The following is a 15,948-nucleotide window of genomic DNA, read 5'->3' as shown; positions in this document are numbered from 1 at the left end:
ACTTCAGGTTTTCTGCCCTAAGTTCTGAAACAGAATAATTCCTGGGTGTGGAGTAGGGTTGCCAAGTCCAATTAAAGAAAAATCTGGGGGATTTGGGGGTGGAGCCAGGAGATTTTGGCGGTGGAGCCAGGAGATTTTGGCGGTGGAGCCAGGAGACATTGGGGGTGGAGCCAGGAACAAGGGTGTGACAAGCATAATTGAACTCCAAGGGAGTTCTGGCCGTCACATTTAAAGGGACAGCATGCCTTTTTAAATGCCTTTCTTCCATAGGAAATAATTAAGGATAGGGGCACCATCTTTTGGGGCTCATAGAATTGGACCCTCTGGTCCAATATTTTTGAAACTTGGGGGTTTTTTTGGGGAGAGGCACTAGCTGCTATACTAAAAATCTGGTGCTTCTACCTCAAAAAATAGCCCCCCCAGAGCCCCCAATACCCATGGATCAATTCCCTATTATTCTCTATGGGAATCGTTCTTCTTAGGGAATAATAGAGTGCCTAGTAGACATTTCCTCCCCCCCCCGCTTTCTAAAGGGGGGGGGTAGGCCTCCATACCAGGGAATTCCCCCCTCCCTGCCCCCTCCCTCTCTCTCACACACACACACACAAACACTTACCGTACTTGGTCTTCTTCCAGCAGAATTTGCTGGCTGTGAAAACGAAAGTAAGACTGCACAGGAAAAGAAAGGGAGGGGCCGTTCCTGATTCCTGTGCAGCCTTAAAAACGGATCCCAAGCTGTAAAACATGATGCCTGCGGGTATGTTCTCTCTCCCCCGCCCCCAGACTTTTTAAGAGTGGGGGAGGAGGCTGAAAATTCGGGAGTCCCCAGCCAGGGCGGGAGGGTTGGGAAGCCTAGTGTGGAGAAAGACTTTAACCATGCTGAATGGCTTTTATCGACTGAGAACTCAAGTAAATACAACTTACAAATGCACAGGTCAACTGACTGCATCTCCTCTGGCACTCTATCATAGCAGGTTTTTTGGGGAAAAGTCACGGTCACACTCGGTATTTCAGCTCCCACCACCACCAGTTCACAGTTATGCACACCATCTCATGACAATACACCTACAGTGTGGGTTGAATTGGCTCCTCAGAGCTACACAGAGGACAAAATCAGTGGTGCTGTCAGGATCAGGCACTGGGGGGGGGGGGGTCACAGAAATTGGGGGTGGGCAGTTTATGGGCAAGGTCACCTGAAGAAGGCTATAGCTAGTGAAGCCCTGTAAGAAGAATCAGGTTTATCTGTGCAGAAGGTGGGACGGGATAATTTAAACTTGTTGAATGTTTAATATGTGGTTTACATTCAAAATATACATTACCATCTAAAGGGAGACTTTCGTAACACCATTAAGCCTGGAGTCAAATTCAATAAACGGCAGCACTAAGCAACAGATATTTTACTGCAGCACTGGTAAGACAGCACCCCCCCCCACCCCCAGACTCTTGGGTCAGAAATTAGTTGAGTTTTGTAGCCTTAGAACTTGCTGAATGTTTATTATGTGCTTTACAATCAAAATATACATTACCATCTAAAGGGAGACCTTTGTAATGCCATTAAGCCCAGAGTCCAAAGTCACCAAACTGCAGCACCAGGCAACAGATATTTTACTGCAGCACTGCTAAGACAGCCCCCCGCGCCAACTTTGGGTCAGAAATTTGTTGTGTTTTGTAGCCTTAGAACAGATGGGCTAGTCCAAACAAGAAAATAACCATTTTTTTCTGGGGTGATCTTCTGGAATGTGAACTACTAAACAAGGGGGACACTGTGCACTCTCATACATCCATGGGTAAGAATTTAGCTACTATTTCCTTCTTGTCTTCTCCCCACCCCCTTTTATTTATTGAGTTTCTAATTTATTTTCTCCATGGTGGCAGAAAGTGTCCTCAAGTGGCAGAAAGTGTCAGCTAGCCACAGAGTTTGCAAGGGAAGAACCACAGAGTTTATTGAGTTTCTAATTTATTTTCTCCATGGTGGCAGAAAGTGTCAGCTAGCCACAGAGTTTGCAAAGGAAGAACCACAGAGTTTTCAAGGGAAGGGTTTGCCATTGCCCGCCTCTGCATCATGACCCTGCTATTCCTTGGAGGTCTCCCATCCAAATACTAACTGGAGCTGACCCTGCTTAGCTTATGAGATCTGATTGAATTGGACTAGTCTGGGCCATCCTGGTCAGAGCATGTTCCCCCTGCTCTTTTTTTCTTGTTTCCTCCAAGTTTTAATGATAGATGTGGGGCATATGATTGGGAAATGGGAGAGGGAAGAAAGGAAGAGCATCAGAAACCCAGGGGAGAATGTGTAGCCAAGAGCCACTGAGGGGGAGAATGAGGGGTGCACAATTCTGGGGTGCTGCTGGGAGGGGGGGGAAACAGAAGCAGCATACCTGTTCTAATCTGGCATCTTGGGTGCGTTCTTCTGAGTGTGACGGGCTCAGAGAGAACCTCTGTCTAGGGAACTTGTTGCTCTGTGTATAGAATGTTAGGTCTTCTTTATAAAGTGGACAACCAAGAGGGCAAAAAGCCATCAAAACATTTTTAAAAAAGAGAAAGCTTGAATGTCTGGCTGCTCCCTGCCCTTCCTGTTATGGCTCCACCGACAGCAGCTGGAACCTGGAGGGAGGGAGAGAGGGAGGGACGGTGGCTCAGTGGTAGAGCATCTGCTTGGTAAGCAGAAGGTCCCAGGTTCAATCCCTGGCATCTCCAAAAAAGGGTCCAGGCAAATAGGTGTGAAAAACCTCAGCTTGAGACCCTGGAGAGCTGCTGCCAGTCTGAGAAGACAATACTGACTTTGATGGACCAAGGGTCTGATTCAGTATAAGGCAGCTTCATATGTTCATTTGGAGATCTCAGCTGAAGCTAGGTTCCAGACATGACAGAGCAGTGCCGGCTGTGGCTTTTTGAAAAGGTCTTATTTTGAACCATGTGTATACAAAAACAGTGGGATTTGATTCTAGACTAGGAAGTGGCATCTGGAGGCTGTTGAGGCTAGTCTCACCCTGGAGGGATGCCATGTCTTCCCCAGTTGCCCAATCAGAGGCAAGAGTGGCATGGGAATCCATGGGAAGGTGGACTGGGAACTGAAAATGGCCCTTGAATAAGTCAAGCTGAGCAGTCCCAAAGTCCAGTCAGTGATGTCAATGCTATGCATTGGTTTACCCCCTACATTAGAAACTGGTGAGCTGATACTAACCGTTGCTGGCACTTGTGTATGAACCAATCTCCCCCTCTGGTGGTGGCCACAAAAGCACCCTTTCTAAAAGTCCGGGCTGTTGATAGGCCAGAACTCCCATCTAAATCATCACCAGATGCTCAGCAATATTTTTGTGTTGGAGGCAGTTTCTTCCCTCAAATTAGTTTTGGAGTAGAAATTGCATAACAGGTGCTTGCCGTCTGTAGGGTTGCCAGGTCCAACTCAGGAAATATCGGGGGACTTTGGGGGGTGGAGCCAGGAGACTTTGGGGGTGGAGCCAGGAGCAAGGTTGTGAGAAGCATGATTGAACTCCAAAGGAAGTCTGGCCATCACATTTAAAGGGACCGTGCTCCTTTAAATACCTTCCTTCTATTTGAAATAATGGAGGATGGGGGCACCTTCTTTTGAGGCTCACAGATTGGATCCCCTGGTCCAACATTTTCGAAACTTGGGGAGGGGGGAGGGTTGAGGAGAGGCACAAAATGCTATGCTGAAAGTTTGGTGCCTCTAACTAAAAAAAATAGCCCCACCCCAGTCCCAGATATCCTCTGATCAATTCTCCATTATACCCTATGGGGACCAGTCTCTACAGGGTATAATGAAGTGCCCAGCGGACATTCAACGCCTCCTCTACTTTCTGATAACCCTGAAGAGGGGGGGAGGGCCTCAAAACCAGTGGATCCCCTGCCCCCAGCTGGGGACTGACAACACTATCCCCTTCCTTCAGTGCAAAAACAAAGGAGAATACTCCTGAGATGAGAGGCCAGCATTTCATGGCTTTGTAGCTCTGTATTTGGAAAAGCATTCAGCACAATATGCAACCATTAAAAAAAAAAACACCAGGAAGTATCATCTTTGTTTACCCAAGTCCCAGAGCCAGTCTGACTTCACAAGGAACATCAGGGAACAGCTCTTGGCTTTGGGCCCAGTTGTGGGAAGCACCTCTGGAATTGTATGGGGGCAATTGCTTAGGGACAGCTAAATGCAGGCCTCAGATTCAGTGGAGCTCACAGGAGCACAGCTCCTGAACCTTTCTGACAGTTCCACCTCCTTGTCCATTAATAGTAGGTGCAGCTGAATAACAATTCCTGGAGGAGCTCCACCACCTTTTTCCTACAAAATGACCCCTGGCTAAATGCATTGAGCCTCTGCATACTCTGACCAGGGGCTAAATTGCCAAGTTACACATACCTACTAAGAAGGTTGTCAGACTCAGCTGTTCAGCTAAAAAGGCATCTCGGGAGCTGATGCTCTGGATGGCCATGAGGCTGGCTTTAGGGCCCTTCTTCCGGACACCATCGCTCAAAGTTCGGGCTTGTTCCTGTGTGACAGATTTCTCCTTCACCTCTTCTATCTCTTTGTAGTGTATCAGTAACAACATGCGCCCCGCGCGGAGGCAACTGGGCTGTCCCAGAAGCCTCCAGCGCAGGGCGCAGAATCACCCGCCAATCAACAGCTGCGGCGGGAAGTTCAACAGGTCAGGATTGGCCTGACCGACCCAGTAGGCTGTACCGGGAATTGTATATAAGCGGGGCCCGGCCCGCGTGCTCTCTCTCTTTGCAACCTGCTCCTAATAAACTATGTTGCCCTACTCTCGTCTCCGCTTCGAGTACGTTACACTGGCGACGAGGATGGGATCTTAGCCTCAGCGGCTACCACGGAGATCTAGGGCAACCACGAGTCCAGACCGCCGCCGCCATGGCCACACAGAGTGGAACCACTGGCTACATCGAGACATTCGACCCCGCCAATCCCAAGGGCTGGGAGTCCTACGCGGAGCGGGTCGAGTTCTACCTCAGGGCCAACAAGGTCACCGACGCCGGCACGAAGAGGGACGTTCTCCTGAGCGTCTGCGGGCCAGCCACGTTCGAGATCGCCAAGGGTCTCTCGGCTCCCGTCCGCCTCACGGAGAAGTCCTACGAGGAGATCATCAGACTCCTCACCGGCCATTTCTTGCCACAGCCTTCGCGGGTGGCCCGTCGGTTCCTGTTCCACAGAAGGGACCAGGCAGTGGGGGAATCGGCCGCCGAGTACCTGGCGGCCCTCCGCAAGATCGCCGGGAACTGCAACTTCCCCCAGCTGGAAGACACCCTGGCCGACCGATTCACGTGGGGCCTCCGCGACGAGAGGCTCCAGCAGAAGCTCTTCGCCAAAGAAGAGCTCACCCTCCAGAGCGCCTTCAGCGAGGCGGTGGCGTTCGAGAGGACCTCCAGGACCTTCCCCAAGGCCCGGACAGAAGCCGCCCACCACGAGGAGCTGGACCACGACTGCCCAGAGGAGGAAGAAGCCCACCAGCTGCGCTGCCCAACCGGGCCACCCAGCAGAGCCGCCCAACGCCCCCGAGCGGCCGAACGACCCCCAGCGACGGAGAGGGTCCCGGCCACCAAGTGCGCCAGCTGCGGCGACCCCCACGACAGGCGGGACTGCCGGTACCGGACCTGGGACTGCCGGAGCTGCGGAAAGTCGGGCCACATCGCGAGGGCCTGCCGAGCCAAGCCCAACCGCCGGAGGCCGACCACGCATCACGAGTCGGCGGAGTTCCACTCCACGGACTCCACGTCCCTGCAGGTACTGAACTTGCCCCTCTCCACCCTCGATAAAATCAAAATGGCGGTCCTTATCGAAGGGAACCCCTGCCAAATGGAAGTGGACTCTGGTTCCTCCATCTCCATTATAGCGGAGGAAACCCTGAGGAAGCTGTGTCCCCCCCAGCGGCTGCAACTAAGGCCGGCGAACTTCATACTCCGGGACTTTCAGAAGAATCCGGTGCAAATCGCGGGGTGGGCGCGAGTGCAAGTCGAGCGCGGGTCCTTCTACGGCCCGCTGGACATCCTGGTGGTAAAGCGCCAGCTTACCACCCTGCTAGGACTGGCGTGGTTCAAACCCTTGGGGATGCGGTTGGAAGGGGTGGGGCAAACCCTAACACCCAGGGGGTTCGGGGAGATATGCCAAGAGTTCCCTGACGTGTTCGATGGTTCTCTAGGGAGCTACAAAGGGCCGGCCATCTCCCTACCGCTAGACCCCACGGTCAGGCCGATTCGGCTCAAGGCGAGGAGGGTCCCGTTCGCTTTAAAGCCAAAAATAGAGGCCGAACTAGACCGCCTCACAGCCCAGGGAGTCCTGGAGCCCGTGGACTACGCCACCTGGGAGACCCCCATTGTAACCCCTATCAAGCCAAACGGGGAGGTGCGGATCTGTGCAGACTATAAATGCACGATAAACAAGGCACTGCAGGATAACCCCTACCCAGTGCCGGTGGTGAGCCACGTTCTGGCTGCCCTAGTGGGGTCCAAAATCTTCGGGAAGCTGGACCTGGCACAGGCCTACCAACAGCTCCCGGTAGATGCTAAGACGGCGGAGGCCCAAACTATTGTGACACACAGGGGGGCCTTCCGGGTGAGGAGGCTTCAGTTCGGGGTTAGCGTCGCTCCCGGGATCTTCCAGAGTATAATGGACGCTCTCCTGAAAGGGATCCCCGGAGTCCAGCCGTTTTTCGATGACGTGCTGGTCGCCGCCCCGGACCCCGAAGAATTCGGCAACCGCCTAAGAGAGGTACTCCGCCGGTTCCAGGCAGCGGGGCTCAAAGTCAAGAGGGAGAAATGCCTGCTGGGGGTCCCACGGGTGGAGTTCCTGGGGTTCGCCGTAGACGCAGCGGGAATCCACCCAACGGAAGAAAAGACCCGAGCCATTGTGAAAGCGCCAGCCCCCACCTGCAAAGCGGAGCTACAAAGCTTCTTGGGGGTGCTTAACTTTTACCATTCATTTCTCCCCCACAAGGCGGCCCTAGCAGAGCCCCTGCACCGCCTGCTGGACAAAAAAGCCCCTTGGGTTTGGGGCAAACGCCAAGCAGCCGCGTTTCAGGCAGTCAAGGACGTTCTGGTGTCTAATGCGGTGCTCCACCATTTTGACGAGGGTCTCCCCGTCACCCTGGCTTGCGATGCGTCACCATACGGGGTGGGAGCAGTCCTGGGGCACCAACTCCCGGACGGGAGGGAGGTACCGGTCGCATACTACTCCCGCACACTGACTCCAGCCGAGCGCAATTACGCGCAAATAGACAAGGAGGCTCTGGCAATCGTGGCGGGGGTCCGCAAGTTCCATGAATACCTGTATGGGCGGAGGTTCACCATAGCTACGGACCACAAGCCCCTCTTAGGTCTGCTGGCCCCCGACCGTCAAACCCCCCAAATACTGTCGCAGTGCATGTTGAGGTGGAACCAATTCCTCAACTCCTACACTTACACACTAGTACACAGGGCCGGCAAGGCTATGGGTCACGCGGACGCACTCAGCCGCTTGCCGCTTCCTGAAACGGGTCCAGACCCCGCCCCCGCACACCAGGTCATGCTAATGGAGAGCCTCCCGGAGCCGCCCCTACACGCAGCGGAGGTCGCCAAGGCCACCCAGAAACACAAGACACTAGCACGGGTGCTCGACTGGGTGGTGAGGGGCTGGCCGGAGGGGAACATGGGGGAAGAATTCAAGCCATATAAGACTAGGAGGGAGGAACTAGCAGCCCACAAGGGGTGCCTGTTATGGGGAAGTAGGGTGGTGATTCCGCCCCCGCTGCAAAAGCGTGTCCTAGAATCCTTACACGAGACCCATCCCGGCATAGTCCGAATGAAGGCCTTGGCCAGAAGCTACGTCTGGTAGCCGGGGATGGATGGGGAGATAGAGAGCTGGGTCCGACGGTGCCAAACGTGTCAAGAGTCGCGGCCCGAGCCTCCCAGCGCCCCCGCCACTAGGTGGGAGTCAACCCGGAAACCATGGTCAAGACTCCACCTCGATCTCGCGGGGCCATTCCAGGGGCAGATTTTCATGATAATAGTGGACGCCTACACCAAGTGGTTAGAGGTCATCCCCGTAGGGTCCACCTCATCCGCCGCCGCAATCCGAGCGCTGCGCAGGGTCTTATGCACACACGGTATCCCGGACACCATAGTCTCAGACAACGGGACCGCGTTCACGTCTGCAGACTTCCAGGCGTTCCTCCATAGATACCTGATTAGGCACATAAGATCTGCCCCCTTCCACCCAGCCACCAACGGCCAGGCGGAGCGGATGGTCCGCACCACGAAAGAAGCCCTGGGCCGAATTGTGCAGGGGGACTGGGACCACTGATTAGCGGCATTCCTTTTCGACAATAGGGTCACCCCCAACCCGGTCACAGGGGTGAGCCCGGCAGAGCTCCTAATGGGATGCAAGCTGACAACCCGACTGGACAGACTACACCCCGACCGGGCGTCAGACACCCGCGAGAGCCCCGAGGTTCGGGACGCAGTCAGGGGGTTCTTTGCGGGCGACCCAGTTTACGCCCGGAACTATGCAAGGGGGCCTGATTGGGTGGCGGGCCGAGTGCTACGAGTGACGGGATCCCGCCACTACGATATATCAACCGAGGGGGGCCAGGTATTACGGCGGCACATAGACCAGTTGCGCTGCCGCACGCTACCGGAGGAGCCGGCGGACACGAAAGAGGCGTGGTCCGGGGAGGGGCCGACCTGAGGACGAGGCCCCAACGCCCATCACGCCGACACAGGGAACACCCGAACGGTCCGAGCCCGAAAGACCCGCTGAGCCAGCCCCGCCGGCTCCGGCCACACCGCGGGCTGCCGAAGCACCAACCGCGGAAGCAGCGCCTCCCCCACCGGACCTCCCTAGGCGGTCCACCCGGGAGCGCCGACCTCCCGCGTATCTCAAGGACTATGTTCCTTAACTAGGGGGGGAGGGGTGTAGTGTATCAGTAACAACATGCGCCCCGCGCGGAGGCAACTGGGCTGTCCCAGAAGCCTCCAGCGCAGGGCGCGGAATCACCCGCCAATCAACAGCTGCGGCGGGAAGTTCAACAGGTCAGGATTGGCCTGACCGACCCAGTAGGCTGTACCGGGAATTGTATATAAGCGGGGCCCGGCCCGCGTGCTCTCTCTCTTGCAACGTGCTCCTAATAAACTATGTTGCCCTACTCTCGTCTCCGCTTCGAGTACGTTACACTCTTCCTCACTGAGGACCCTTTTGTCTTGCAGATCATCCAAGATTGCACAGATGACAGCTTTGTTCACCTTCTCCACAAACTGTGTTCGCACTTCTCCCAACTTATTGTCTGTAAAGAAACATGTCCCCCCCCACCCCAATTTAATCTGAGCAATTAGGGCTTAGGACAAGGAAGGTGTTCACTGGCCATCTACTGTGGTTTGTTGGCTGGAATGTTGGAGCTGGACCTAATTCCCTTCCTTATCCTTCATCTGTATGGTACTAAACCGGCATTTGGATCTACGAAGCAGCCTCATTAGGAATCCTGCATCTTCGCAAATATATTGCTGAGTTGTGAAGTTGCAAAAGAGGGTAACCAAGTCGATGAAGGGGTTGGAGTGCCTTTCCTATGAGGAGGGGATGAAGAGACCAAGGCTGTTCAGTTTAGAGAAAAGACGACAAAGGAGCAACATGCATCGGGTGGAGAAAGTGGTAACTTTTTTTCCTCTAGTCCGTAAAACTGCAAACCTTTCATGGTCATGGGCGTGTATGGGGGAAAGCCCTGGCCCCTGTCTGGTGGAATCAGCTCCCTGTGGAGATCTGGGTCCTACCTGAGCTACTGCCATTTCATAGGGCCTGCAAGATAGAGCTGTTCCGCCGGGCTTACGGTTGAGGCAGTGGGCGTCCCATTATTCCATCAGTTGGCCTCCCTTGTGGTGACATTGTGCCCTACTGCAGTGCTTTCTTACTACTATTATCATCATTTAATCTGGGCCTAAAACTGTTTACCTTGTATGATGTGCCCTTCCCGCCGGTGGTGCACTCTATTTATTGTTTTATTGTTTTTACTTGTTCAATTTTAATGTAGTGTTTTAACTCTGATCTGTAAGTTTTTATTGCTATTATTGTATGTTGTGATCCGCCCTGAGCCCATTTACGGGAAAGGGCAGAATATAAGCCTACTAAACAAACAAACAAACAAATAAATGGGCTATATGTTCAAATGGACAAAGGAATTGTGGAATTGATTGGCAGTGGACATACTGATGGCTATGAGCATGAATGGCTTTCAGAGGGGATTAGATAGATTCATGGAGAACAGGTCTACTGGTGGCTCCCAGCCATGATGTCTAAAGGGAACCTCAACACCTAGAGGCTGTGAGCCTCTGAATATCAGTGCTGGGAGGTGGCAGCAGTGACAAGAGATCCAAGGCAATTGGTTGACCACCATGTAAGACAGGATGCTGGACTTAGATGGGCCACTGGCCTGATCCAACATGGTACCTCTTATGTCCTTGTGATACGGCTCTCTGTCACTTTATATTTTAACTCATACAATCATAGACCTACAGGGTCATCTAGTCCAGCCCCCTGCACAATGCAGGAAAATCACAAATCTCTCCCCCCTCCCCAATACACACCTCCAGTGTCCCCTGCTCCATGCCCAGAAGATGGCAAAAACCCTCCAGGATCCCTGGCCAAACTGACCTGGAGAAAAATTGCTTCCTGACCCCAAAGCAGTGATCAACATTTTCCTGGACATGTAAGAAAGGGCCATGAGAACTAAGATGCACCCTTCCTGCCCTCCTTCTCATGATCTGCTTAACTTCATATATTTTTGTTGCAGTGACTCTTTTAACATCTTTAGAGCTTTTCTACTTCTATGCTGAATGCTAGTATTTTAAAAAATAGCTTTCATATGCATCCAATGCCAGTCCCTCTATTCAAGTTGAGAGTTATTCCAGTTGTTCATTGTTGTAGATTTTCCAGAATTCCAAGACCACGGCCACACAACCAATGGACTCTGGCTGTGAAAGCCTTCAACAACATATTCCATTTGTGTTTTTAATGTTCTCATTCGGATTTCTTATTCCTACCACGTATTTATGAACCACCTTGGAAAATTAATACTTTGAGTGTGTGGGATTCAATGTTTTTTAAATGAATAAGTAAATAAGAGACCAGTATTTAAGTTGTACCTGTATTATAGGTGAGCTTATATAAATGACTCATTTTCAGTCCAGGGATGGCTGTTCTTAAGGAGGTCTGGGGTAACATCTAGGGAGACCTCCCCCCAATATATATATAAAGGTAGTCCCCTGTGCAAACACCAGTTGTTTCCAACTCTGGGGTGACGTCACATCACGATGTTTTCACGGCAGACTTTTTAAGGGGTGGTTTGCCACTGCCTTCCCCAGTCATCTATACTTTCCCTCCAGCAAGCTAGGTACTCATTTTATCAACTTTGGAAGGATGGAAGGCTGAGTCAACCTTGAGCGGGCTATGTAAACCCAGCTTCTGCCAGGATCGAACTCAGGTTGTGAGCAGAGAGCTCAGACTGCAATACTGCAGCTTTACCACTCTGCACCATGGGGCTCCATATACAGATGTAGACATACATACATACATATACATAAAAAAAGGTAAAGTTGGTCCTCTGTGCAAGCACCAGTTGTTTCCAACTCTTTCACAACTGCTTTCACAAAGTTTCCACGGCAGACTTTTTACAGGGTGGTTTGCCATTGCCTTCCCCAGTCATCTACACTTTCCCCCCAGCAAGCTGGGTAAACATTTTACCGACCTCGGAAGAATGGAAAGCTGAGTCAACCTGAACCAGCTTCCGCTGGGATCAAACTCAGGTTGTGAGCAGAGCTTAGGACTGCAGTACTGCAGCTTTACCACTCTGTGCCACGGGGCTCTTACACACACACACATACACACATACATATATATATCTCGGCTTGGTTTCGCGAACGAAGATTTAAGAAGGGTGCAGTAGTCCACGTCTGCTGCAGGCTCACTGGTGGCTGACAAGACCAATGTGGGACAGGCAGGTCCGGCCACAGTGGCTGCAGGGAAAAGTCTGATTTGGGGTTGGTGCTGTAGCAGTGCGATTCTTCCTCAATCTCCTTTTGTCCTCAAGACCAACTATGCGCGCGTTCTCAAAGGAAGAGACAGCCTGGTGGATGGTGTGCCTCCATGCTTTGCAATCTGAGGCTAGGTCAGACCACTGGTGATGGTTGATGCGACAGGTGCCAAGGGATTTCTTCAAGGAGTCCTTGTACCTCTTCTTTGGCGCCCCTCTATTTCGATGGCCGGTGGAGAGTTCGCCATACAGGGCAATCTTGGGAAGGCGGTGGTTTTCCATCCAAGAAATATGTCCTGCCCAGTGCAGCTGCGTCTTCAACAGCAGTGCCTCGATGCTTGTAACCTCCGCCCTCTTGAGGACTTCAGTGTTGGTCACAAAGTCACTCCAGTGGATGTTGAGGATGGTGCGAAGGCAGTGCTGATGAAAGCGCTCAAGAAGTCGCAGGTGATGACGGTATAAAACCCACGATTTGGAGCTGTAGATGAGGGTTGTCATCACAACCGCTTTGTAAACATTGATCTTTGTGCCTTTTTTCAGATGCTTGTTGCTTCACACTCTTTTGTGCAGTCGGCCAAATGCACGGTTTGCCTTTGCCAGCCTGTTGTCAATCTCCTTGTCGATCTTGGCATCTGAGGAGATGATGCACCCCAGGTAGCTGAATTGCTGGACTGTCTTCAGAACTGATTCACCCACAGTGATGCAGGGAGGGTGATAATCTTCCTGGGGTGCAGGCTGGTGGAGAACTTCTGTCTTCTTCAGACTAACTTCTAGGCCGAATAGCTTGGCAGCCTCTGCAAAGCAGGACATCATATGCTGCAGAGCTGATACCGAGTAGGAGACGAGTGCAGCATCATCAGCAAACAGTAGCTCTCGGATGAGTTTTTCCAGTGTCTTGGAGTGGGCCTTTAGTCACCTCAGGTTGAACAGGTGCGATAGCGGATGTAGACTCCATCGTCATCATCTAGATCTACTGCGGCTCTTTGAAGCATCATGCTAAAGAAGATCGTAAAGAATATATATATATATATATATATATATATATATATATATATATATATATATATATATATATATATATATATATATATATATATATATATATATATATCCCCATCTGTAGCATTAATGCAGAAGAGGCATAGATGCTGTGAAAGGTGAGCCTGGAAAAAATTTTGACTTCCCATGAGCCTAGATATAAACACACATTTATTCTTTTGCTGGCACTTTAGATGCCCAGCTGTACTGCCTGTATCCATTTTTTAATTTTTTTAAAAATTCCCAGTAAAGTTTCAAGTTGCAATTTCCAAGGAAACAGATGCTTTAACCGTTCTCAAATCTCAACAGTTCTTGAGATCATGAGTTTAATATTTCTTTACTCAAGGAAGGCAAGGGAACCAGTAGGATGGGCTAGTTTTAAAACAGAGAAGACTCAGAGATCCACGCACAGTAGCTTTAGAGCAAGATGAGTAGCCGAGTTAGTCTGCCTGCAGCAGTAGAAATGAGCAAGAGTCCAGTAGCACCTTAAAGACTAACAAAATCTGCAGCAGCGGGTGAGCTTTCGTGAGTCACTGCTCACTTCTTCAGAGAACCTTTAGAAGTTACAGCTGGCTCCTCTTTGCTGTGCAGAGTGGAGGAAGTAAGTTAATCCTCTCCCCCCTGCATGTTTTTGCCTCCCATAAACACCATCCCTAAACTCAGTAATAAGCAGATGAGCAAGAAGCCATGTGTCTGTTTCCACTACCAGGACTAATGCAACCGAGAGGCGCAGCTTCTTTCAAGTGGCTTGCCGTTAGACACTTGGAACCCTCTAGTGCCTTCTAGTGAGTTGAACCAAGGTCAGAAGTGACAGCTGAGAGTGGCAGAGGCTCTCCAAGGTCTCAAAACGAAGGTGTTTCTGAACAGCTGCCACCATGCTGGCCTGGGATCTCCTGCATGTAATGAGGTACAATCTAACTGAGCCATGACTCCACCCTAATGGGCAGGAATATGATATAGAAGAGTTCCTTCCTGATTGGTATCTCAGCAGAATGGAGGAGCAGGCTGGGTGGGGTGACAGAGAAACAAAGTCTGGTCCTCCCCACCCCCTTCATGGTAACACATTGCTCGTCACAGGAGAGACTAACAGAGAAGTTTTAGTGACAGCAAGGTCACCTACCTGCCATGACCCCTTAGAAGCCACAGTCTTCCTGACACAGGTCCCAGCACGTTTCTCTGTGGTGATAGCTGATTGTGAAAGCAAAATATCGTTCCTTTCCCGCTTACGAAAAGGGCGGGCCCAAGAACACAGGAAGCTGCAATATGCCACATCAGATCCTTTTTGCTCAGTCTTATCTACTCTGTCGGGCAGCAACCCTTTGCGGCCTTTCCCTGCACCTGTTCCCTAACACCAGGGATTGAATCTGGCACCTTCTGCATGTATACCACATACTCTGCCACAGAACCAGAACAATTCTCAGGATTCTTTGGGAAAAGGAAAAACAAAAAGCTAGTAAGATTGTAATCCTGTGTAAACTTACCCGGCAAATAACCCACTGAAAACAGCAAGACTGAGTTCTGAATACACATACGCGTCAAGTCCCAGCTAACGTATGGCAACCCCATAGGGTTTTCGAGCCAAGAAATGAACAGAGGTGGTTTGTCACCTGCCTGCCTCTCTGCTACAACCCTGGACTTCCTTGGCAGTCTCCCATCTGAGGACTAACCAGGGCTGACCCTCCATAATAGCCAGGATCTGACAAGATTGGACTATCCGGGTCAGATTACATGTGTAGGTCTATACAATGTGTTTGTATGTGCAGAGGGGACCTACCTCCATATCAAACACCCAGGTGTTTTGCTAATTCATAAAACACTGAATGGATTTTGAATTATTTCTACTGCAACACCATTCCACCAGTTATGCGCTTGCAGCCTGCCATTTTACTCGGTCAAATAAAAACCCTTCCTCTTGTTACAGTGTTACTTAAAACAGGCACATGGAAACTAAACATCTATTTAAAGCAGTGCATTAACCATTAAACCACAATGCTATGTGGAAGATGATCAGGCATTCTAATGATTCTTCGGTATATTATGATGTGTCCAACTGAGACACCAAATTGTATTGTCTACTTTTATTCGTTTTAATTGCTGTTTTATTGTTTTAAAATATTGTTATCTGCCTTGAGCCCATCTGGGAAAGGGCAGAATATAAATTATCTAAATAGATAAATAAAATACAGATACCAGTCTTCTGACTGGAAAGAGGTTGGAAGTTTGTTTATTCCAAGTCTTGGTAAAAACCTTGTACCCCAGCCAATGAGCACTCCATGTTGTCCTTTAAGAACTTTATTAAAATCATTGTAGTTACTCTTAAACAGATTAAATTAACCAGAACCATATTATATAGAAAACATCAGAATATGTAAATAGCATTATTAATTTAAAAATCATGCATGTCATCCTTTTTGCTACCTTTCTGGCATTTAACCATAAAATTCCTAAAATTCTTATGAAGCTTTTTCAGAAAAGGTAAGATAGCCTCACCATAACACAGGTTTGAGAGATTCGGGGGTTATAGTTATAGACATAATTGCATGAGCATCACATGACTTTCTTCGCTGGAAAAGTGAAAAAAATGAATGTTTGCAGATTTACATGAAAACCCAAAAGCAAACTCTCAGGGCTAGTGTGTCAGAACATTCTAAACGGTAATTTAAAAGCTAAAATCCACATCGTTCCAATGCAAGAAGCTTCTCCCAGCCTTATGTCACAGGAAGGCTATTTGAACCAAAGAACTTCAAACGTGGCTGAAAGGGGCAGGAATGTACAAGTGGGCAGGTCATGGCTCAGTGGTAGAGCATCAGTTTTGCATGAAAAAGGCTCCAGATTCAATCCCTGGCATCTCTAGTTCAAAGTATCAGGTAGACGATATGAAAGACAGAAG

The sequence above is a fragment of the Heteronotia binoei genome, chromosome 18 (assembly GCF_032191835.1).
Source record: "Heteronotia binoei isolate CCM8104 ecotype False Entrance Well chromosome 18, APGP_CSIRO_Hbin_v1, whole genome shotgun sequence".
In the NCBI taxonomy this organism is placed as follows: Eukaryota; Metazoa; Chordata; class Lepidosauria; order Squamata; family Gekkonidae; genus Heteronotia; species Heteronotia binoei.
The sequence above is the reverse complement of the archived record's forward strand: the minus strand, read 5'-3'. Positions refer to the sequence as shown.